At 39.5% G+C, this 22,523-nt stretch overlaps 1 protein-coding gene and 1 long non-coding RNA gene across 6 annotated transcripts in view; one reads left to right on the top strand and one right to left on the bottom strand.

The window, feature by feature from the left end:
- Positions 1-22,523, bottom strand: part of CASP6 (caspase 6) — a 1,021,045-nt gene that overhangs the window by 888,967 nt on the left and 109,555 nt on the right. The window lies entirely within an intron of this gene.
- The window catches only part of LOC146401004 (uncharacterized), a 161,259-nt gene that overhangs the window by 71,486 nt on the left and 67,250 nt on the right, over positions 1-22,523 (top strand). For 4 of the 5 annotated variants that reach the window (XR_014813201.1, XR_014813203.1, XR_014813202.1 and 1 more), the window contains 2 exons: positions 3,342-3,529; positions 7,094-7,236. This is a non-coding gene — a long non-coding RNA (uncharacterized LOC146401004). The remainder of the gene's footprint in view (positions 1-3,341; positions 3,530-7,093; positions 7,237-22,523) is intronic. The other variant, XR_014813204.1, reaches the window with a different exon arrangement.

The following is a 22,523-nucleotide window of genomic DNA, read 5'->3' as shown; positions in this document are numbered from 1 at the left end:
AAATAATTCATTTTGCTGTAATAATGTTTTCCTTTAAACTAAAAGACTATATCTGGGATCTATAGTAACTTTTTTTTCCAAGTCAATAAAAATATATTAATGTCAGTGAATGTTTGATATGTTGTCATTTACTTTTATTTAACACTTCCATTTCATTTTGGGGGATAGGAAATACTTGATATTTGGAGTGGCACTTGCTGCTTAAGTGATATTTGGTGATGGACTGTAATGCTTATTTAAGAACAGGAATTTTTCCCAAATGCTTTAATTTGGTTTCCCCCTTCCCTCTAAGAGAACATTGTTCATTGTGGTAAATTGGGAAATAACCCCCCTCCCCCCAAGGATATCCATTTCCTAATCCCTAGAACCTGTAAATGTTACCTTTTTGGAAAAATCATTTTTGCAGATGTGATCAGTTAAGGGACTTGAAACGAGATTATCCTGGATTATATGAGTGGGCCCTAAACACCATCACACATGTCCTTGTGAAAGAGGCAGAGGGAGATTAGCCACACAGAAGAAAAAGTAATGTGAAGACCAGACAGAGATTGGAGGGTCGTAGCCCTCCACAGGAATGCTGGCAACCACTGGAAGCTGGAAGAGGCAAGGAAACATTCTCCCCTAGAGTTTCGTGAGGCTGTGTGGCCCTGCTGACACCTTGATTTCAGCCCAGTGAAATTGATTTTAGACTTCTTGCTTTTAGTACTGTAAGAGAATAAATTTCCGCCGTTTTAAGCCGCTACATCTGTTGTAATTTCTTACAGGATCTTAGGAAACTAATACATTCATCTTTGTCTTAACAGAGGGAATTTTAACTTTTCCCCTTTTATTTACTATTCGAAATGTCATTTGATAAAAGTCAGTTGTAGGGAGTATTTATTATGATCTACACTCAAGATTGGCACTTATTTTGAGATTTAACTTGGTTAAATATTTTAGTAATAAAACAAAAGGGAAATTTATTCTTGGCCTAGGATGGCATTACACACATTTTTTGAATGAGTGGTTAGTGGACAGAATTTTGGATGCTTCCCCTCATCAATCCTGATTTGAGGTCATGCTAGTGGTGATGTATTCATATTTTTGAGTCCCCAAACAAAAATGACTCAAAGAGCTTCCCCTATCTATTGCTGACTATCCAGAAGTTTGATACCTCTTCTGGGGTAGCCCAAGCTTCACCATCAATATATGTTGGGCTTTGTTCACATTTTCAAGTGTCTTTCAGTTCACAAGTCCATTCATGGCAATGTGAGACAAAAAGTATGATATTGTAGACAGTCCAATGAAAATGAAAGAACAAAGGGAAGTCTCTGGAAATGTTTTAACTGTTTGCCTAAGAACATGACAAATTTATATTTTTATACTTCCAGACTTATGTATGTCCCTGCTGTGATTTCTCTCCCTTTTATCCTTCTTTATTTTTTTTTTGGTGCATAGTACTTATCATCTTCCACCAGCTGTATAACCATTTTACAGTGCATGTATTATTTTTCTGTCTCCAAGGAGAATATAAAGTCCAAGAGGACAGGATGTTTTTTTTTTTTTTTTTTTGTAGTTGTTCAATGATGTGTCCAAGTGCCTAAAACAATGTCTGGGACTTAGTAGGCCCTCAATAAATATTTGCATAGTGAATGAAGAAATGATTGGTTATACAGAACCTAAAGAGGTTAGCAGTTTCACTCCAGATAGGTATTAGTTCGTGATAATGCTAACTAAACCCTTTTAAGAATTTCAAATTTTCCTTTCAAGTTTTTTTTTTTAAAGTTCTTTCTTTAATCATTTATCTTAGAGTTAAAAAAAATCCTCCTTTCCCCTAGTTTTTCCTGATAAGCTAAAACCTCTAAAAGGGCTCAGTTACCTATGAGATTCTCAGGGTCTTACCTTTGTCTACCTGTGCACTAGCCCCTCCCTCCACTCTTGACACACCTCACAGTGGTTCAGGCCCCGTCTTCTTTCTGATCCCTTTTCCCACCTTGGAGTGTTTGCCCATATCCATTTCTTTGCCTCCTTCCTAGTTGCTGAATCCCTGGCTTTTTCATGGCTGTCCTTATCATGACTTTTGACCTCAGGTCAAATATCACCTCTTAGGAGAAGACTTTCTATGTGGTTCTTTTTTTTTTTTTTTTGGCTGCACCCACGGTATATGGAGATTCCCAGGCTAGGGGGCAAATCAAAGCTACAGCTGCTAGCCTACACCACAGCTTACGGCAATGGTGATCGTTGCCAGGGGATTCAACCCGAAACCTCATGGTTACTAGTCAGATTCGCTTCTGCTGCACCACAACGGGAACTCAAGCCTGTGGTTTTTAATTGGAGTGATTTTGTTCCCCAGAGGACACTGGGCAATTTTGTTTGTCATACCTTGAGAGGAGGGGTTGTCTCTTGGCATCTAATGGGAAGAGGCTAAAATGCTGCCAAATATCTTACCATGCACATGACAGCCCCCACCGTCCTCTCCCACCCCCAGCACACACATCAGAGAATTGTCTGGCCTGAGAGGTTGAGAGTGCCAAGTTTAGGACACCCCATTCTAGGCTAAAGCAATCCTTCTACTCTAATACTGGTCATTTCTTGCTATCAGTGTTGTACTTCCTCATAGCGCTTGTTAAGCATCTAAATTACTTTGTTTATTAATTTGCTTATTTTTTTAAAAACCATCTCTCTGTCCTGCTAGAATGCAAGTTCTAGGAAAGCAAGATCTTTGTATGTCTTATTCACGTAATATTCCCAGTGCCTGGAACTGGCACCTCATAGACATCCAATTATTTATTGCCTAGATGAATAAATAAGTAAATATAACTGACTATTCTCCTTCGCACCTCACATTATTGTGTCACTCAGCCACCTGTCTTTTTCTTTGGACTAAAATTTTGAGATGGTTCTATTTTTTCAGTATGGGCCTCCTTCCCCTGCAGTTATAACCACTTTCATTAACATCTGTGGAAATCATATTTTACATAGTTAAAAATTACAGATATAAAATCAAAATACTTGGGTTCAACAGGCCCTTACCATTTCTCTGTTCTGTGAGAAACTACTTGAAGACGTTACTTTATTAAGCTGGACAATTTCCTTTATCTTTGTGGTCTTTGGGTCTCCTTCAACGGAAGATAATTCCAGTGTCTCCTCAAAGAGTTACTTTGAAGATTAAGTGGATAATTCACAGGAAGCACACACATATTTGCTCTTACTATAATTGTTCTTATTTTGTGGTCAAACCCATAAAATTTACAATTCCAACCATTTTGAAGTATACAGGGCAATGGCCTTAAGTACAATCACACTGGTGTACACCTGTTGTTATTATGTTCATCCTCTGAACCTGTATTTTGTCTCCTCAGGCTTTTTTGCACGTGTGGCTCCTACGTGAGTCCTGCTATTCAAAGATGGATCCTGCTGGTATTGGCTACAGTCAGTTCTCCCATGATTCTTAGAGGGTGCGTTTCATACACTCAGTTGTTCTGCAAGCTTCATGGTGTGTTTTTGTCCACTGCATTCACCAAGTTATCTGCCAGGCACTCAGCTCTCCGTAAGTGCTTTCCCAATAACACGACAGGAACCTTAGCACATGTTTTATTTTTGAGTGAGTGCCCGAGGAGCATATCCACCGTAAGGAGGTGCGAAAGTCTCGCCACCTTCAAGCTGATGGTAACAAGTCACAGAAGATGAATATCTGGCTGGATAATCCTAAAACATAGGCTGAATAGCAAGTCATGAAAGTAAAGATTTGATTATAGAGATTAGAAGAATAGAAATTGGGTTTTAGAGCAATCGAGCAACTATTAAGAATACTTCAAACACCTTGAAAGAATCCTTAAAATACTGAGGTTTAAAACAAGATCGAGATGTAGGCTGAGGATTTTCCCCAGGGGAAAAAAAATCCTACTCGTTTAATTTAAGCAACTTTTAAAAATTGTCAGTACAACCGTTTAAATATAGTCTCTTGGGTTCTAAAAGAACAAATTACATGGGAAAATTAGTGCTGAGGGCTAAGAAGAAATGAAGGTGTCTCTCCACAATCATGTTTGGATTATATTCAAAATGCTCTTCTAATCACTGCACAATTTTGAAAAGGTTGATGGCCGATTAGTGACCTTTCATGAAAGCTTTTCAAGAGGTTAGATTTGTTGGGAAACATTTATGAAGTGAAATTTTTACAATGTAAATTTTATAGCCTTTCTTCATGAAACTTCCTGAAGTAATTGAAAGGTTAGATATGGAGTTACGTGAACTAGAGTTTTCAAAATGAGAGTGTGCAGACTGGCAAGACATTTTTGCACATGTGGGTTTGTTACAACCCCAGAACATGGATGTGGCATAGTAAAACAAACAAAAGCCCCACTAGGCTGGGAACATGTAGCTTCCCACAGGAGAAATGAGTAGTAGTTTGGTAAGCAAGTAAGGGAATTCAGCCCACAGTTTGCTCAGGCACCTGCAGACCACTAGTGGCCGGTCACACCTGGAACCCAGGTCAGCTGAGCCCAGGCCACTGACATTCCCTCTCCCCCAGACCCTTCTATCAGTTATCAGGCCCCTGGGATTTCTCGTTGCCATCTGTCTCCCCTGCAGCCGGCAGCTGGCTGGTTTTTAGCTTCAGGGCAACACTGAGCTTCTGATGGATCACACCTTGGTCCAGCGGCCTCAGCCTTCCCGTGAGCCTTCCTTCAGTTTAGACAACTTGATCTGTGGGAGAATTTCATGAGCTAAAAATCCATCAGCAGAGTTCCCTTTGAGGCGCAGTGGTTAATGAATCCGACTAGGAACCATGAGGTTGCGGGTTCGGTCCCTGGCCTTGCTCAGTGGGTTAAGAATCTGGCGTTGCCGTGGGCTGTGGTGTGGGTCACAGACGAAGCTCTGATCCCACGTTGCTGTGGCTCTGGTGTAGGCCGGCGGCTACAGCTCTGATTGGACCCCTAGCCTGGGAACCTCCATATGCCACGGGAGCGGCCCTAGAAAAGGCAAAAAATAAAATAAAAAAATAAAAAATAAAAATAAAAATAAAAATCCATCAGCCTTTCCATTGACTAAGTTGCTCTTCAGTTGTTCTATAATCTAACCGTTCTAAATTGCCCTCGACAGAAACATGGCACATGTCTTGGCAACTCCAGATGCAATTGTTTAATTGAAAGTGGCTGTTGACTTTTGAGCTAGGTGTAAAAAAGCTAATGCACAAGCCCCACAATTCAGATCTTTGGCATGGTTCTCAGATGATTCACTCTCAAGTTTGACCATATGGCACCACCGTTTTATTCAAGGTGGGTAAATGTCATGGGGTGAAGGCAGGTAGAGTCTGGGAGTGTCTTCCAAATGCAGTGTGGTTTCTATTTCTGTTCAGCATTTCGTTGGCAGATCTGAGACTCAAGAGGTATAGGATTATGTGATGGGAAAATGAGGACTAGTTTGTTGTCAAAATAGGGAGGAATTAAATGATTTAAGAATGTGAAGTGGAGATGGCAAAATAGGAACTCACATTTCTTGGCATTATTGGCTGAACATTCATTTAAGGACAGGCCTGGACCTATACGGAAATAAGAAGCAGGAAAAGTTTGTTCTTAGTTCCACTTTCATTCTTCATTCCAACTTTTTTTTTTCTGTGTTCTTCCCTACTCTTTCCTGTCCTTCCTTGTTTCCTACCTCCTGTCCTCAGTGACGTTATGCCTGAGTCTCTGGCCTTAAGGTGCTTCTTTCTCTCTCTTTTTTTTTTTGTTTTTATTTTATTTTTTTGCTTTTTAGGGTCGAATATACAGCATATGGAGGTTCTCAGGCTAGGGGCTGAATCAGAGCTGTAGCTGCCAGCCCACAACACATTCACAGCAATGCAGGATCCAAGGTGCATCTGTAACCTACGCCATAGCTCAGGGCAATGCTGGATCCTTAACCCACTGAACGAGCCCAGGGATGGAACCTGCATCCTCATGGATACTAGTAGAGTTCTTAACCAGCTGAGCCACAATGGGAATTCCAAGGTGTTTCTTATTTTAATTTTGTATGAAGTAAGGGCTGTCCAAATTTTTTTTTTTTTTTTTTTGCCATTTCTTGGGCTGCTCCCGCAGCATATGGAGGTTCCCAGGCTAGGGGTCATATTGGAGCTGTAGCTGCCCGCCTACGCCAGAGCCACAGCAATGTGGGATCTGAGCAGCATCTGTGACCTACATGACAGCTCACGGCAACACCAGATCCTTAACCCACTGAGCAAGGGCAGGGATCAAACCTCATGGTTCCTAGTCGGATTCGTTAACCACTGCGCCACGACGGGAACTCCCCAAAATATTTTTGATGTGTTGCAGCATATATTCAATAGTCTTAGAACCTAAGGATAGGACAAGCCCTGCTTGAGGTTATCACTTTCCGAAAATAAAACTATCATTTCCTTTTATCTAGCTTCCAACTCCAGTAATAAGAGAAAAAGTCATGAAACTTATGCAGGTTTATAAAATTAACAAGAGTAGTGGAATTAACAAGAGTAGATGATACCAAAAAATAGTATTAGTAGCTATATTTAAAATGCAACTGTGCACAGCATTTATAAAAATAGAAACCCATAATTAAATAAATGATTTAAATATTTTAAGCATAGTTGTAAACATTAGATAACTTACAATGGAAATAGAACAGGGACAGATTAAAAAAGTTTTTTTCTTACTTTTTAAAGTAACTTGGGACAGTCTTTTTTTTTTTCTTGTCTTTTGTCTTTTTTTGTTGTTGTTGTTTTGTTGTTGTTGTTGCTATTTCTTGGGCCGCTCCCGCGGCATATGGAGGTTCCCAGGCTAGGGGTTGAATCGGAGCTGTAGCCACCAGCCTACGCCAGAGCCACAGCAACTCGGGATCCGAGCCGCGTCTGCAACCTACACCACAGCGTCTGCAACCTACACCACAGCTCACGGCAACGCCAGATCGTTAACCCACTGAGCAAGGGCAGGGACCGAACCCGCAACCTCATGGTTCCTAGTCGGATTCGTTAACCACTTCGCCACGACGGGAACTCCTAACTTGGGACAGTTTTTAGAGAGTTTAGGAAATGGCATGAATATTTTGAGTCAAAGAATACCGAATATGAATTCTATCTTTTCTATCTCTTCTTGTTTGACTTCAGAGTGTGAAATATCTAAATGAAATGCTTGAAAGCAGAGAAAAAGTAAGCAAATTGTGAGTCTCCACCAACAAAACCATCTGCCAAGATAACTGAATTTGCTGCCATAGACAGGAAATATAAATGTCCAAGTGACAACTTTCTTGGTAAGACTGACAGCTTCCTAAAAGGATTTTTTTTCTTCTTAAACAATACAAACATTTCTGGAAGATCAGTTAAAAATTAATTATCACTCATGTAAAAGTTTACATTTAAGAAAAGTCATTCATTTAGATGGGTAAAATTTCTTTTACTGACTCATTTGGTAGCTAGATGCCCACTGACTGTATTGTTCTAAAACTAATACTTATAAAATGTTAATTAGATACATCTCTATAGTTTATACTCAATCTATCGCTTCTTTAGTAAATAAAGCATAATTAAGATTATATCAAAGTGGTAAATGGAGAAGATTATCTGTAGTCAATCTTGTGTACCTATATCTGCCAGTTTTTTTCCTTGTTCCTGCTGCATCCTGCCTTTGAGAGACCATTTCTTCAGATTTCATTTCATGTCTCCATTGGTGAGTGTTTTCTAGGACAATATATTCTTTCTTTCTTTTTGCTTTTTAGGGCCGCACATGCAGCATATAGAAGTTCCCAGGCTAGGGATCGAATCAGATCTACAGCTGCTGGCCTACACCACAGCCACAGCAATGCCAGATCTGAGCCTCATCTGCGACCCACACCACAGCTCATGGCAACGCTGGATCCTTAACCCACTGAGCAAAGCCAGGGATCGAACCTGAATCCTCATGGATCCCTAGTCAGGTTTGTCAACTGCTGAGCCATGAAGGGAACTCCCAGGACAATATATTCTTGAGTTGCTTGGGGGCCCCACAATTAAATGCCACTTTGTAATGAGACTTTCTTTGGTCTCTGGTCTATCTCTAAAGTTATTAAAGCCTGCAGATGTCTGGCTAGTGCAACTTAATTAAACTACAGCAAATTGAATTTAGGTGCTAAAGCTATGTTTGAAATTTATGGGTGTGTTTTCCTTAGAGTAATTTATTTTTCAAGGATGGTGGGTTAGCTCTCCCATGAATGCCTGTCTGGTAATTTTTGATGAGTCAGAATTATCTTGACTGGTTTCCCCAAAAGGAGAGTCTGGCTTCTTTGCACACAGTGAAAAGTACAGTGAATATGGTACTTAATTTGAGATATCATTTTTCAGTCAACTCAAGATGCTTCTATGTTTCTAAACAATTCTTTGGGTGTGCAGTTAGATAACAAAAGCTTAATTTAACATTATGTAAGTAAAAGACAATTATGTTTATTTTATAACATTTGTATAATCTGGGTATAGGACATTTCAAGTACTTGTCACTAAATTCCTCCATTGATACTAATAAGAGATGGTTGATTCTATAAGAAGTTGAAATAACCTGAATTTTCACACATTTGATGTATAGGTTTTTTTTTTTTTTTTTTTGTAAATTCTATTAAGGGAAATTTATCACCATCAACTAAGAGAAATTACAAGAGTTTTGGGGTGAGTCCTATAGCTTAATCTATGTCATGGTATGATGCAGATAGAATCTGACAACTCTGTAAACTCTGAGTCTAGTGGGTATGCAAGCCCTGGTCCAGGGAGGACCAGTAGACAAACTTCAGCTTCCATACGCAACAGGTGAATGTCGTTTGGAACAGTGCTCTCAAGGGGACACCATAACCGTCACACACGAGTAGGACATGTAAGTGGTTATGGCCCCTTGAGAGGTGTGATCATTGAGATGTGAGCCTGAACTAGACTTGGCTGTTGATTGCTCCTGGACCACTGGACGGATGACTCCTCTGGCAGTCGGTATCCTCTCAATGGTAGCCAAAAATAATTTCAGCACCAGCGGCAGGTTTATTTTGACTAGACGCCACAATTAGATGGTCAGCAGTGATGCCTACAGCTGTTCGTCAAAGGTACCAGTCAGGAGGGAGAATGCCCCGATTTTCCATGGGCTTTCCTTTTCATAACTGCAAGAATGAGAAGAATTGACCTTGTGGTAATGGCACATTTAAATGTTCAAATTGTGAAGGCTGCTGTGGGGCAAAAGGACATATACCACCTGACCCTCCCTCCCGGACCTGGGCCAACTCCAAGGTGACCTATTTGAGAGGTTATATGACATGTTAGGACCTCTTTAAAATGAATCTTTATACTTGCCAAAAAATCGTTTCTTGACAGGATGCTAAGAAATACATCAATCCAGATTTTCTTGGAGCCCATGAAACTCCCTACCCTTTTGACATTTTTGGAAGATGGATGCCCTTCTTTAATGCCCCCTGAATATTCTTTTGTTTGTAATTGACACTGTGCTTAGCACCACTGCTGTCTTTAAGCAACATTAGATTTTGGTTCTTTCTTTCTTTCTTTATTTATTTTGTGCTGTAGGGCAGAAATGCATCCTCATAAAGGAGTATATTAAGTAGGGAAAGAAGCCGCTCTTTCATTAAGTGATGTCTCTCTCTTGATGTTATCTTCTTTCATTTAATAACCAGATAGGGCAGTAGGCTGGGGGGTGGGGGTGGTTAAAGTACAGGTTTCTGTTGCTGTTTCCAAGTCTCTTCCATGTGGGCTAGAGAAACTACTTCAAAGCTCTAGATCCTGTCAGATTTCCATAAAGACTGCAGAAGCAGCTTATAATTTTTTAAAATCAAACCTTATTTTAGGATAGTTTTATTTTTCTGGCAGCACCCACAGCATGCAGAAGTTCCTGGGCCAGGGATCAAACCCGCACTACAGTAGTGACAACACTAGACCCTTAAACTGCTGAGCCACCAGGGAACTCCAGAGGATAGTTTTAGATTTATAGGGAAATTGCAAAGATAGCTCAGAAAATTCCCATACACCCCACACTCTGTTTTACCTACTATTAATTTTGTACATTAATATGGTATGTTTGTTTTAATTAATGAGCCAATAACAATACAGGAATATTAGCTAAACTCCATACTATATTCGGATTTCTTAGTTTTTACCTAATTGCCTTTTTCCCAGGATCCCTTGGAGGAGATTGCATTATATTTAGTTATCTTGACTCCCTAGACTCCTCTTGGCTATGATGGTTTGGTAGACTTTTCTTGTTTTTGATGACCTTGACAATTTTGAGGAATACTGGTCAGATAATTTACAGATTGTTCCTCAACGGGGATTTGTCTGATCCTTTTCTTATGATTAGACTGCCACTGAAGGTGTGGGCAATGATGACTACAGAGGAAAAGTGCCATTTCTACCACATCACATCAACGGTACATACAGTCAACACGACTTGTCAGTATTGATACTAATCTCGATTACTTGGTTGAAGTAGAGTCTGTCGGGTTTGTCCACTGTAAAACTACTGATTTTTCCCCCTCTTTTTCATGTTGTACCGTTTAGGAGGAAGTCACTGAACACAGCTCACTGTGAACTAAGAAACTATAGGTATTTAGGGGTGAGTTATGTAGTTTTACCCATGTCACAGTAAGATGCAGCAATGGGGAGTTATACTCCTCCTTCTTGAAGGTGGCATATCTACATAGATTACCTGAAACTCTTCTGCTGGGAGGCTTATTCATTCTCCCCATTTATTTACTCATTTATTTATTTATTTATTTTATGTCAGTAGAGACTTATGGATATTTATTTTCTACTCTGGGTTATAATCCAATACGACTTTCTTTTGTTTTCGTAAAATGTTCTACCTTTGGCCATCAGGAGCTCTTTCAGTTGGCTCCTGTGTCCCTTTGACATGCCTCTATCTCTGTGCTTTTCTTTTTTTGAGCAATTCCTTACTTTCTGACATTATAAGATGCTCCAGGCTCATACTGTGTATTTTCTGCTCCAGGCCTAGAATCAGCCATTTCTCCAGAGAGCCCTGGTCAGAGCAGTTTTTAAAGAATTGTGTATACTCTCTCTAAGTCTTCCCTGTGTTTGGTGTATGCAACTAGGTTAATGCTTTTTTGCTTGGTTGACACTGACACAGATTTTTTTTGTTTGTCTGTTTTTTGGCCACACTCATGGCATTTGGAAGTTCCTGGGCCAGGGATTGAATTGCATCACAGCAGCCACCCAAGCTGCTGCAGTGACAATGGCGGATTCTCAACATGGTGTGCCACAAGAGCACTCCAGATTTTTTTTTTTTTTTTTTAATATAGAGAAGTTCAAACATATATAGACAGGGTAATGGACCCCCCCCCCCCCCATTTAGCCACTGTCCAGCTTTGACATTATCACCTTGTGGCCAGTGTTATTTATACTTTGATCCACTTCTCCTTAGATCATAATATCCTATCTTTTCACTATAATATTTTAGCAGCATCACCAAGTAATAATCATTTAAAAACATGACGTAGATAAAATGAACTTAATGTGAATTTGGTTGACGATAGCTTAAAAGTGGTGACAATTATTTGATTCTCCTTCATCCTGTGGTGGGGTCTAGGTCCCCTCCCCTTGAATTTGGGCAGGCTCTGTGGCCAGGCTATGGCAGAGGTGATGCCACAGCTTTGTTAGAGGCCAGGCCTTTAGAACCTCCACTTCCTGCTTCCTGGAACAATTTTTCTGGAGGTCTTGAATTTCATATAAGAAATTGAGCTGCCTTGTGGCAGCCGTGATAGAAAAACATGTGTAAGTCCTCCAGTCAACCGTCCCAGGTGAGCTCTGCCTTCTAGCTCTTCTGCTGAGGAGCCAGTTATGTTTGTGAAGCCATCTTGAAGATGAGCCCACCTGTTACCTCAGTTGACAATATGCAGAGCAAACAAATCATCCAGCCTACCCCTGCTGGATTTCCTAACTCAAAAAATTATGAGATTGGAATTCCCGTTGTGGGGCAGTGGAAATGAATCTGACCAGGAACCATGAGGTTTCAGGTTCGATCCCTGGCCTCGCTCAATGGGTTAAGGATCTGGCATTGCCGTGAGCTGTGGTGGAGGTTGCAGACGCAGCTCGGTTCTGGCGTTGCTGCGGCTGTGGTGTAGTCTGGCAGCTACAGCTCCAATACGACCCCTAGCCTGGGAACCTCCATATGCCGCATGGGTGTGGCCCTTAAATGACAAAAAAAAAAAAAAAAAAAAAAAAAGAAAAGAAAAAGACAAAAAAAATTATGAGATCTAGTAAAATGGTTATTGTTTAAGCCACTACATTTTGAAGTAGTTTCTTGGGTAACAATAGGTAATTGAAACTGTAGGCTTTTAAAATGTGTATTCCTAGTGTTTCTTTTTGAGCATAAATCTCTCAGGAGTATGACTTACCCACCCCTTAGAAGGTCTTTCTGAAATTGTGTTGATCCATTTGTGACTTAAACAGTTTTGAGTATTTAGTACCTTTGCTTTTCATACAATTTCATACATTTTTAGAGTTTAAATTTTGGTAATTGTTGTCACAGGTTTTGTGAAAAACGTAACAGTTGGCTCTCCCGCTTTAGGAGGAATGGCTCCAGCCCATGACGGACTAAATGATGGTTTCTTCTTGATCAGTTTGTGGTGATTTTGTCTCCATCCGTGGCTGAGGTAGAACAGTTAAGTTACCTGGCTTTGGAGTATGAGTTGAGTTCAAATTTTGGCTTTGTGCCTTAGTCGTGTGACCTTGGGTAAGTTACTTGATGTCTAATCCTGTTGCCTTGGTGAAAAATGAGAATAATCATATGTACCCCAAAGGGTCATTGTGGAAGACTGAATTCAGGGAAACATGGACAGACCTTTTTACGTTGTCGGCTCTATTGTTGTTATAATTATTTAGTTTTCTTGTAAAATATAGGAACTCATTTGGGCTGTAGTGAAAATTCACGGCAATCAAAAGAATGAGCTAGCCTTTCTTGGGAGGTGAGATAAGGGAGTTTTTTTTGTTTTTTCTGTCTTTGGTACTTAGTTTGGTTGCATTGAGGGCTCGGGGCTTTAATCTTTACAGGGAGGTATGGAGGGTGTGGGGAGAGGTGATGGGAAGGCTTGCGTGCGCCTGAAAAATGATATTAGCAGAAGGAAGCACCAACTTTCCTAACAGGAGGAAGCTTGACACGCTCATCGTCCTGTGAGGTGCTTGGAGGAGAATTATATGGTCTGCCTTTTGCAGACTGGCAAACTGAAGATAAAAGAGGTTACAACTTGCCCCAGGATCATAGTAGCAGGAACGGAAAAAGAATGGCAGAAATATTCAGCACGGCTTTTTGTTAATGGATTCACTCCAATACTCAGGCCATGCAGGTTCTTTAATTTCCCCCAAACCATACCCTTAAATGAGGCCTATTTCAGGCAGAGACACTAATCCAGCCCCGAGGTGGAATAATTCCTGCTCAGCGCCCTTCTTTGATGTGTAGCTGATATGAAACTGAGTGCCAACATATGTTTGTACAAATATATTGGCAAATGTAAGCAGCCTACTGCTAATTACTACACTCTGAACCTCATGTGAAGTTCGAATGATGCCTCAAGGAACTGGAATCTAAGAAAATAATATATATATATCTTTTCAATGTTAGCAAAAATGGGTTAACTTCTTTGTGGTTGAAACAGGAAGACGCTCACGAATTATCTTGTCTTTTCAAATCTTTGGCAATAATGTTTTTACTTAAGGAATCCAGGTCAAACTCCTGCTCTCAGAGCTTGAAGTGATTTTAGGCACTTTAGAAATGAAAACGGGCAGCTTAAATTTAAAAACCTGAGATTGCTCCATATTTTAAAAAATGAAAATAAGCACAATATGGTTGAAACTGACTCTATACCAAACAGAGAGTGCGAGAGACCAGAGGTCACCAACTAAAAATCATTTATCGGCAGGGAACAAAGTTACCGGTTGAAAACAAAGCGCAGGGAATACTGTGGGAACTTCAGAGTGGCAGGACTTGCCTAAACGTATTCAAATTCAAATCATTTCTGAGTACTGCGCGGGCTTAGCCGAGTTGAGGAGGCCAGATCAGACCTTTGTCGTCAATATGGTGACCCTTTGATTTAAGGTTACTTTAAAAGATGGTGATTTCATCATTTTACTGCATATTTCAAATCAAAACATTTTTCTAAAATTTGAATTATATGAATATGTTTCTACATTCATTTTGCTCACTATGAAGACTGATTTAACTGGCCATCAGATGTATTTTCACTTTTAACAGTGCATATATAGAATTATTCTGTTGATCAGTTTCTCAGTGTCTCAGATTTCAAACAGAAACGTCTTGTAAGAATACTTTCTTTTTTACAAATATGAAATGTCTGCATTTTGTGGAGGTATAGAAAAAACTGTCAGAAACTGAAACAGAGACCAAAAGGGAGGAAGGCTCACTTCAGAGCCAGCTTAATCTCTCTGTGATGAACTGATTTTTGCTGGTTGCTTGGTAAGATGGGGAAAATTAGAATGTTTGATCACTGTGCTTAAGTGGAAGGAACTTGTGATGATGCAATTTGATATCCTTAAATCTAGCTATTTGGATTAAAATATTTTAATTTGGTTTAGTTGGAATGAAGATATTTAAATTGAAAATATAGGAACATAAAAGTAGTTCTATTTTTAAAAAAATATAAGCAAACTAGTAGTATAATTTTCTTTTAAATATTTTCTTTATTATAGTTGATTTACATTGTTCAATTTCTTCTGTACTTTAAACATTTTTCTTATAACTTTCAGGAATTAATCAGCTAATTAACCTACCAAGTAATTGGATAAAAAGTATGGCTTAGTTTTTTAGGACACTTGTATCAGTGAAAAGAAATGATAGATTTGTATTAGTATTTTAGCGTTTGGACTTACATGGTTGTTTCTAAATTTCCCTAGTGTACAAGAATGTAGGCTTTCCTCTTAAATGTTTTAAATATTTTTCTGAATTTTTAGTCACTTTATTAAATTTCCCTTTCTCTGTAAGCAAAGATAGTTAAATAAATCGATTATGTATGTCAATGTACTTGTTAAGTTATACACATGTAGGATATTGTGAATGATAGCACTTTAAAAATCTTTCAATATTCCTTGCTCAGTTGCTCTAGTATACCCGCTGCAACAATTCCTCAAAGTCGTGGAAACCTCCAGCCCATCGACCCTACATGCCCTATCCATCACTCCCCCCCACCCCTGTCTCCATTTCCTTTCGTAATGTCATGGTCCATCATTATTATCACTCCCTTGCTAATGCCCTAAACTCCCTTACCCGTCTTTTCCCCCTTCAAATTTGATCGGCGTAAGCTCAACCCTGATTAAACCCAGCCATCTTCTTTTCTTGAACACGGGGGCGGGGGGCAGGGCGGGGAGGGGGACTATTCACACAGTGAAGTTGACTTACTCAATTTTAAATTCTTGATCTCAAACTTCAAATGAGCTCCAACACAATCCAGACATTCTTTGATTTCCCCTGCTGCTGTTGGGTCCAAATATTATACACTGTAGTTTTGATTCGAAAAAAAGAAGTGATTATTTATTTTCTGTACCTAATGTGATCACCCTCTCCCAGGTCTCACCTACTTAGTAGAAGAGGCAAAAGCTGGGAGATGAGACGGTAGAGTAGGGGAAACTTAGATAGGAACTTTAACTAGTGGGATCTTAATTTCAGATTTCATTGCTTCGGGCAACAATTTCAAATCTCTACACACTCTCTAGCTCCTTTTCGTGATGATTTCAGATATATGGAATAGCTTACTTGATTTTATGATAGAGGGCAAGAAGACCTCAGATTCAAACTCCAGACCCCTGTTATCTTTGCTGGGGAAAAGAGGTGTCTTATCTATATTGATCCTTGGCCCTCTGCACTGGAACCCACTGAGGCACATCTGGTCTCTGGCACATTTTGGAGATATTGTGTGTGCAACAGTGGTGGTCTATAGTGTTAGCCAATGATCTGGTTGCCCAGATCTCACGGTTTGTGGTCTTTTTTTTTTATGATGCCAGGTCTCCCCTAGTTCAGCAGCCCTCTCAGCTCCTTTACATCCACACATATTCCACATAAGTTTTAAGAAACTAGTAGCAAATACGTGGGGTGTTGGTTCCAGGCAAGTTGAACATGGCGCTGAGACAAATGGGGGGCTTGTGTCTGTGGTTTGTGTGTCCAGCCTCTGTCTGGAGAGGCAGTCTGCTATCTCTAATGTTCTCCAGTGCTTCTCTACTTCAGAATGTTCCTATATCCCCCACTGCTGAGACCCAATGCTGAGCAGGAGGAAAGACAAAGACTTTGCTCTACATTTTCCTCTTCTCCTTTGCACACTCCTCCAGGGCTGAGTCAGCTGGGCTTCTCTTCTTCCAACATGGCAGGGGCTTTCCCTGTGCCCTATCTTGAGTTTTTTTCTACTGATAATAACCTTGATGATCAAGTTAACCAGACCTGGCTTTTGGTACATTTTTGAGAGTTTAAGGAATTTAGAAAACCCCTTTTCTCGTGATAACGCCTGTTTTTCAAATTTATGGTATTGCCAGGGATTCAACTGAACATTGGTTGCTCTCTTTCTGTTCCTCTTATAATTGTCCTCACCTCCACCCTCCTATGCCCCTTGACACCTACTCTCCAATTCCTCTTAGATGGATGCCTCTGAGTACAGAGATGGTCATGTCCATGGAAATACAAAAGAGAAAGACATTAATATAGATCAAAAATTGTTATCCTAGTTATACGGCTAAGTTTACTTTGCTATTCTGTAGGATGACTATTTTATCTGTCTGCTTGCTCCTCAGAGGTCTCATTACCCTTCCCCCTTCCCTACCTAGTTCTCAGCAGAAGACTTGCTCTTATGAATCACTGAGAAAAATTAAAGTCGTCAGAGAACTCTCATTGCTAACTATAAATAACCTGCATCTCTTTCTTCCTTAGAGAAATGTGGAAGAAGAATCAATTATTTCATCAGAGGCCAATCCCTCCAATTTTGCTTGGGATCTCATTCCTTCTCTCCTTTTAAAACACTGTGATCCTTCCTTTATCTTTCATTGTGAACTTGCTTTCTCTATTGGATTATTCTTATCAATGTAAACATGCTATAATATCTTTCTTCTTAAAGAAAAAAATCCTGCTAGCTCCACATCTCCCTCCAGCTCTCAATCTGCAGCTTCATTTCTCTGTCATTCTCTCTGACCCTCACCTAGAAAGTAGTGTATGTGTGCTCTCACCCTTTCTCACTTTTTTTTTTTTTTTTTTTTTAATGGCCACGCCTGTGGCATATGGAAGTTCTCAGGCTAGGGGGTCAAATCAGAGCTGCAGCAGCCGGCCTACACCACAGCCACAGCTGGGTCCAAGCTGTGTCTGTGATCTACACTACGGCTCATGACAACACTGGATCCTTAACCTACTGAGTGAGGTCAGGAATCGAACCCGAATCCTCATGGATTCTACGTCGGGTCCTTAATCTGCTGAGCCACAACAAAAACTTTCCCTTTCTCACCTTCCATTCAGTTTTCAAGCCACTTGAATCTGGCTTGCATCTCTACCATGCCACTGAAATGACATGTTAAATTCCATGTCTCCTTTTCTATTCTCATCACACTCAGCTTCCTGGCAACTTTCAGCACTGTTGATCATTTTCTTCTTTTGGAAATATTTTTCTATCTTAGCTTCTGTGGTGTCACACTCTGGCTTTCCTCTTGCCTCATTAGCTTTTCTACCTATATCTCTTTTATTTTCTCTTTCTCTTGACCCAAACTCTAAATGTTGGTGATTCATGGGCTTGATCCAGCCTTCATTCTTTTTTATACTTTGCCCCAAATGTGATCTTCCCCAGCTTTGTGGCTTCAATATCATATATGCTAGAACTTTTCACGTTTGTGTTTTCTCTTCATACTTCTCTTCTGAGCTATAGATTCAAATATTCAAACTATCTTCTTGATATCTCTATTTGGAGGAATCATGGGCATGGTAAACATAGCGTGGCTAATACAATTATTATTCCATTCCCTCACCACGCAATAGTCCCCCAGTCTTCCATATCTCAGTAATATTGCAATCATCCTCTGCATCCTTAATCTAAAAATCTGGTTTTCTTTCTTGATCCCTTAACTGCTATTACTTCTCAGTGTCTTGTGGGTTTCTTTTTCTTGGTGCATTCTTCAGTTGAAAAAAAAAGGGTGTTTTGTCTTAGCATAATTTCACGTCTTGCTTGTTTCTCCCTAATCAATTGCATCTACTCCTATGGCTTGACATTTTATGTTGATAATGTTCTATGTTCCATCTTTAATCCAATATTTGCTTCTGAAATTGAGACCCTTGTATTTACATACTTAGTTACTATCTTTAGTATGATGTTCCATAGGAAATTTCAAATTAGTCTATCCAGAACAGAATTTGCTATGTTTCCCTAGTAATCTATGCTTCCTTCTTGGTCCCTCTCTCAGTGAATGATACTAATACCTAATAGAGTCACAAGCTAAAATCTGGGTATTTTTCTTAATAAGCGGTCACTTTATTATTCACATTCAGTCCAGAAGAAGGCTCTGTCTCCTCAACTTCTATATCATGAATTCATCAACACACCTGCCTCTCCTATGAGAACACTTTGGCTCACATCTTTCTATTTCTTGCTTGATTTTCATTTTTTATTTTATTCGTAAAGAAGCCAGAGTGACTTCTTAGAGAGCAAATAGACTCATGTATTCTCCTGCTTAAAGCCATTAATTTACACTTCATAAATCTGAAATCATTTTATTTATTCATTTGTTTATCTGCCTACAGTTATAATCCCCCACTGGTTTTATGCTCCACGTGAGCAAGGCCATATTGGCTAAGTTTTGTTTCTCAAGCATCATGCGCAGTGTTTGATGACAGTAGATGCGTGATGACAAACAACAAAGGGACCCAGTTATCTACGTAGATGACTAGTCCCCATGAACTCCAAAGTAATGTGGTTCAAGATTTTTTACTACAATGGTATTTTAGAGAATTTAGACTAGAATTTTCAGTGAATAAGCCAAGGTAGTTAATTTCACTTTTTTGCAATATATTTTAAGGGGATTTTTAATTTAGAAACTTGAGCAAGTGGCTATTCCCTGTCATTCTACATGTAGCCTATACCTTGTTCAAGCAAGGTCAGGACCATAGCTAGGTCATTCGGAGAAATGCTTATGCATAGAATTCTAACAAGGGTAGACATACATTGTAGATATTCACGAAATGACTTTTGTCTTTCTAACATACTAAGCTTCAACAAGATACCACAGTTTCTGTGAAACACAGGAGGAGACATCTATGTCACAAAACAGGATATAGCCAAATCACTTGGTAAAGAAAAGGACTGTATTTTTTGAATTAATTTTTATTTATTTATTTATTTTTTTATTTATTTTTGGCCGTGCCCATGGCATGCGGAAGTTCTCGGACCAGGGATCAAACTCATGCCACAGCTGTAACCAGACCCACAGCAGTGACAATGCTAGATCTTTCACCTGCTGTGCCACAAAGGAACTCAGTAGCTAATTTTTAGAATACTAGTTACTAGCAAAATAAACCAATCCCCTTGCCTCCGTCTCACAGAAAAACCTTCCAAGCTAACAAATCCATATACTGCAGTACTATTAAAATGCTGATAGGAAAAGTGACTTAGTGTTTTTTGGCTTAATATTTCTCAATTTCTCTTATTTGTCAACTGACTTTCAGTTTTACCTTCTCTGGAGAAAAAGCAGCCTGTCTTGCGTTTTTACACATTATCAAACTGAATATGTTTCAAATTAATTGCCAGTGTGAGGGATTGAGATGGGGGGTTTAAGAATAAGATGACAATAGGGTAAAACAGATTTGAAATAAAAATACAGCTCAGTTTTTTAAAAAATATATTTTACCAGTGGCAGAGGTGGGATCTGGCTAGGGAGTGGGGCTGAGAAGTTTCAGGGCATAGTGGTAAAGCCCTGTCTTCATTCAAATATCTCATGTAACCATTGAAGCACTTTCTTGGGAATCCCAGAGTAACAGAGCAAGAAGGAACACAAAGCATCATTAGTGGAGAGAACACTTAACTGATAGCATGTATGAATTATATCTATATAGTTGGCTCTCTGCAAAATTTTGAATCCTTGTGTTTAACCAACTGCAAATCAAAACTATTCTAGGGAGTTCCTGTTGTGGCACAGAGGAAATGAGTCTGACTACTATCCTTGAGAGTGCGAGTTCCATCCCTGTCCTCGCTCAGTGGGTCGGGGATCCGGCGTTGCCAAGAGCTGTGGTGTAGGTTGCAGACGAGGTTTGGATCCTGTGCGGCTGTGGTGTAGGCTGGCAGCTATAGCTCTGATTCCACCCCTAGCCTGGGAACTTTCATATGCTGCAGGCATGGCTCAGAAACAAAACAAAAAAATTCTAAGAGGATATAGTCAATTCCAAACAATTGGTAAAATAATGTTAGTCATTTAATCTCAGAACCTTGTCTTTGGTGTGGACAGCTGAAATCTAAGCAAATCTCAGCATTTCATTTTTTTTCCCACATTATCTTTAGGTTATGAATATGGGGGTTAATTGTGTAGTTAACTCATGACTGGAGTTCCCGTTGTGGCTCAGTGGTTAATGAATCCAACTAGGAACCATTGCAGGTTCAATCCCTGGCCTTGCTCAGTGGGTTAAGGATCCGGCATTGCCGTGAGCTGTGGTGAAGGTCGCAGACGCGGCTCGGATCCCGCGTTGCTGTGGCTCTGGTGAAGGCCGGTGGCTACAGCTCCGATTGGACCCCTAGCCTGGGAACCTCCATATGCTGCAGGAACAGCCCAAGAGATGGCAAAAAGACAAAAACAAACAAACAAAAACCTCATGACTGGCTACAGAAGGGTCCTGTTCTCTAACTTCAATCCCATATAAAATTAATCTTACCAACCTATAAAAGGAAAGGTTGTATTTAACATTAATTTTTATAAATTTAAGCACATCCTAAATGTAATAATAGAGGCTCTTTATTAAAAGAAAATATCTAAAAAAGGAGGGAGGGGAGAGAGAGAGAGAAAGAAAACATATCTGAGAAACTCTTTTGGTATCAGAATAATATCTGCTCTATCAATTTATTCGCCAAATACATATTAGGAAGTAGCCAGTTGTGGTACAAACAATCCAAGACTTAGCCCCCAGAGATCTGGGTTCCAATCCATGTCTTGATTGTCACTAGTAGTACGCCTTCAAGCAAACGTAGCACTGAAGGATAACTTTTCCCATTGGTGAGGGAGTTATACTAGATAATGCTCAAGAATTTCTCCAGCTCTAGAGTTTTATGCTTTATTTTCCAAATTTGGGTATTTATTGATTGCAAGATGTTTTCACCATTGCACACCTGTGTTATGTAACCAGGGCGACTTAGTACAAAATTAATGTTAATCCCCAGGACTGATTTAAAGCTATTTGAAACTGTGCATTGATTAACATTTTATAAAACTGAAAGAGATAATGAAACTTCCAGAACCTCTCAATTAACTACAGAGATTTAGTTTTTTTTTTTAGAGAATCTAGTCCTACGTTTGGTATCAACATGCATGACCATTGCTTTGGATTTATCAGTAAGATTAGAAATGGTTTCAAAAGTCATGGAACTCCTCTGATGTAATTGAAGGAATAATAAACATGTAAAGATACATTTTGAATTTTGGTCCTATTTTTTAATAACCATGTGTCATTGCTTAAGTCATTTGATTTCTCTGATGTTTAATTTTTTGCATCTTTAAGTTGGGGGTAGTATCTGTTTTGCATTCATTATAAGGTGACTGTGGGTGAAAGGTTATTTACAGAAGAATTCCTTTTGAGAATTGCAAAATGCAAAACGTTTTAAGGATTGTAGCTTAGTTTTTGTTCTGTGGCAGAGAGAAATTATTTCCAACTGCTAGTTTGGGGGAGTAAGCAGGACTATTTTATGAATGTCTTTCTGGAATGGAGATTATACTGCCCTGGTAGAAACTCACATACAGTGAGTTCACTCACAACATCACTTTGACATCAGAGAAAAGAGCAATGCCACCCTGCTTGTTTCAGGATCCATCAACAGAGTAGGGGTATGTCTGAGGAATACTGTGTGGCAGTCTACTCTGAGAATTATGGTAGATGTAGTACCCTGGATCATCTAACCTTTCCTTTCTTTGGTCTAGTCTTCTCTATCCTGGCTCCATCTCTTACTGATCATGTGACTTTGTGTATATTACCTAACCTTTCTGAAACTCGGTTTTCCTGTGCATCATCTTTCCTCTCAAAAAATAGTAGCTATTATATTTGCTGCTCTTACATTCTCATTCTCTAAGTGCAAAGATTTGTAGGGATACAGATCTTCTCAAAGAAAGGGCATTTAAAGCTCCATGATTAAGTCATTTCTTTCCTTAATTCTCTATTGCCATTGGACATTATTATTTAGGATTAGGTTTTCCTGAGAGTAGTAGGGAACCAAAATATAGTGTCTTTGGTAAAACTAAAATTTACTTCTTGGATAGGGAAAGGTTTTATAGTTAAGTGAGTTAATGCTGATTTGATAAATCTGTTCCACAAAATCCTCAGGGGTCCAAGATCTTCTAT

Source organism: Sus scrofa, chromosome 8 (genome assembly GCF_054392235.1).
Source record: "Sus scrofa isolate SSC_HxYL_T2T_F1_AM1 chromosome 8, Sscrofa_HxYL_maternal_Yorkshire_Landrace_v2.0, whole genome shotgun sequence".
NCBI classification, from domain to species: domain Eukaryota; kingdom Metazoa; phylum Chordata; class Mammalia; order Artiodactyla; family Suidae; genus Sus; species Sus scrofa.
Note: the sequence above shows the minus strand (reverse complement) of the source record. Positions and strands in the feature narration are given on the sequence as shown.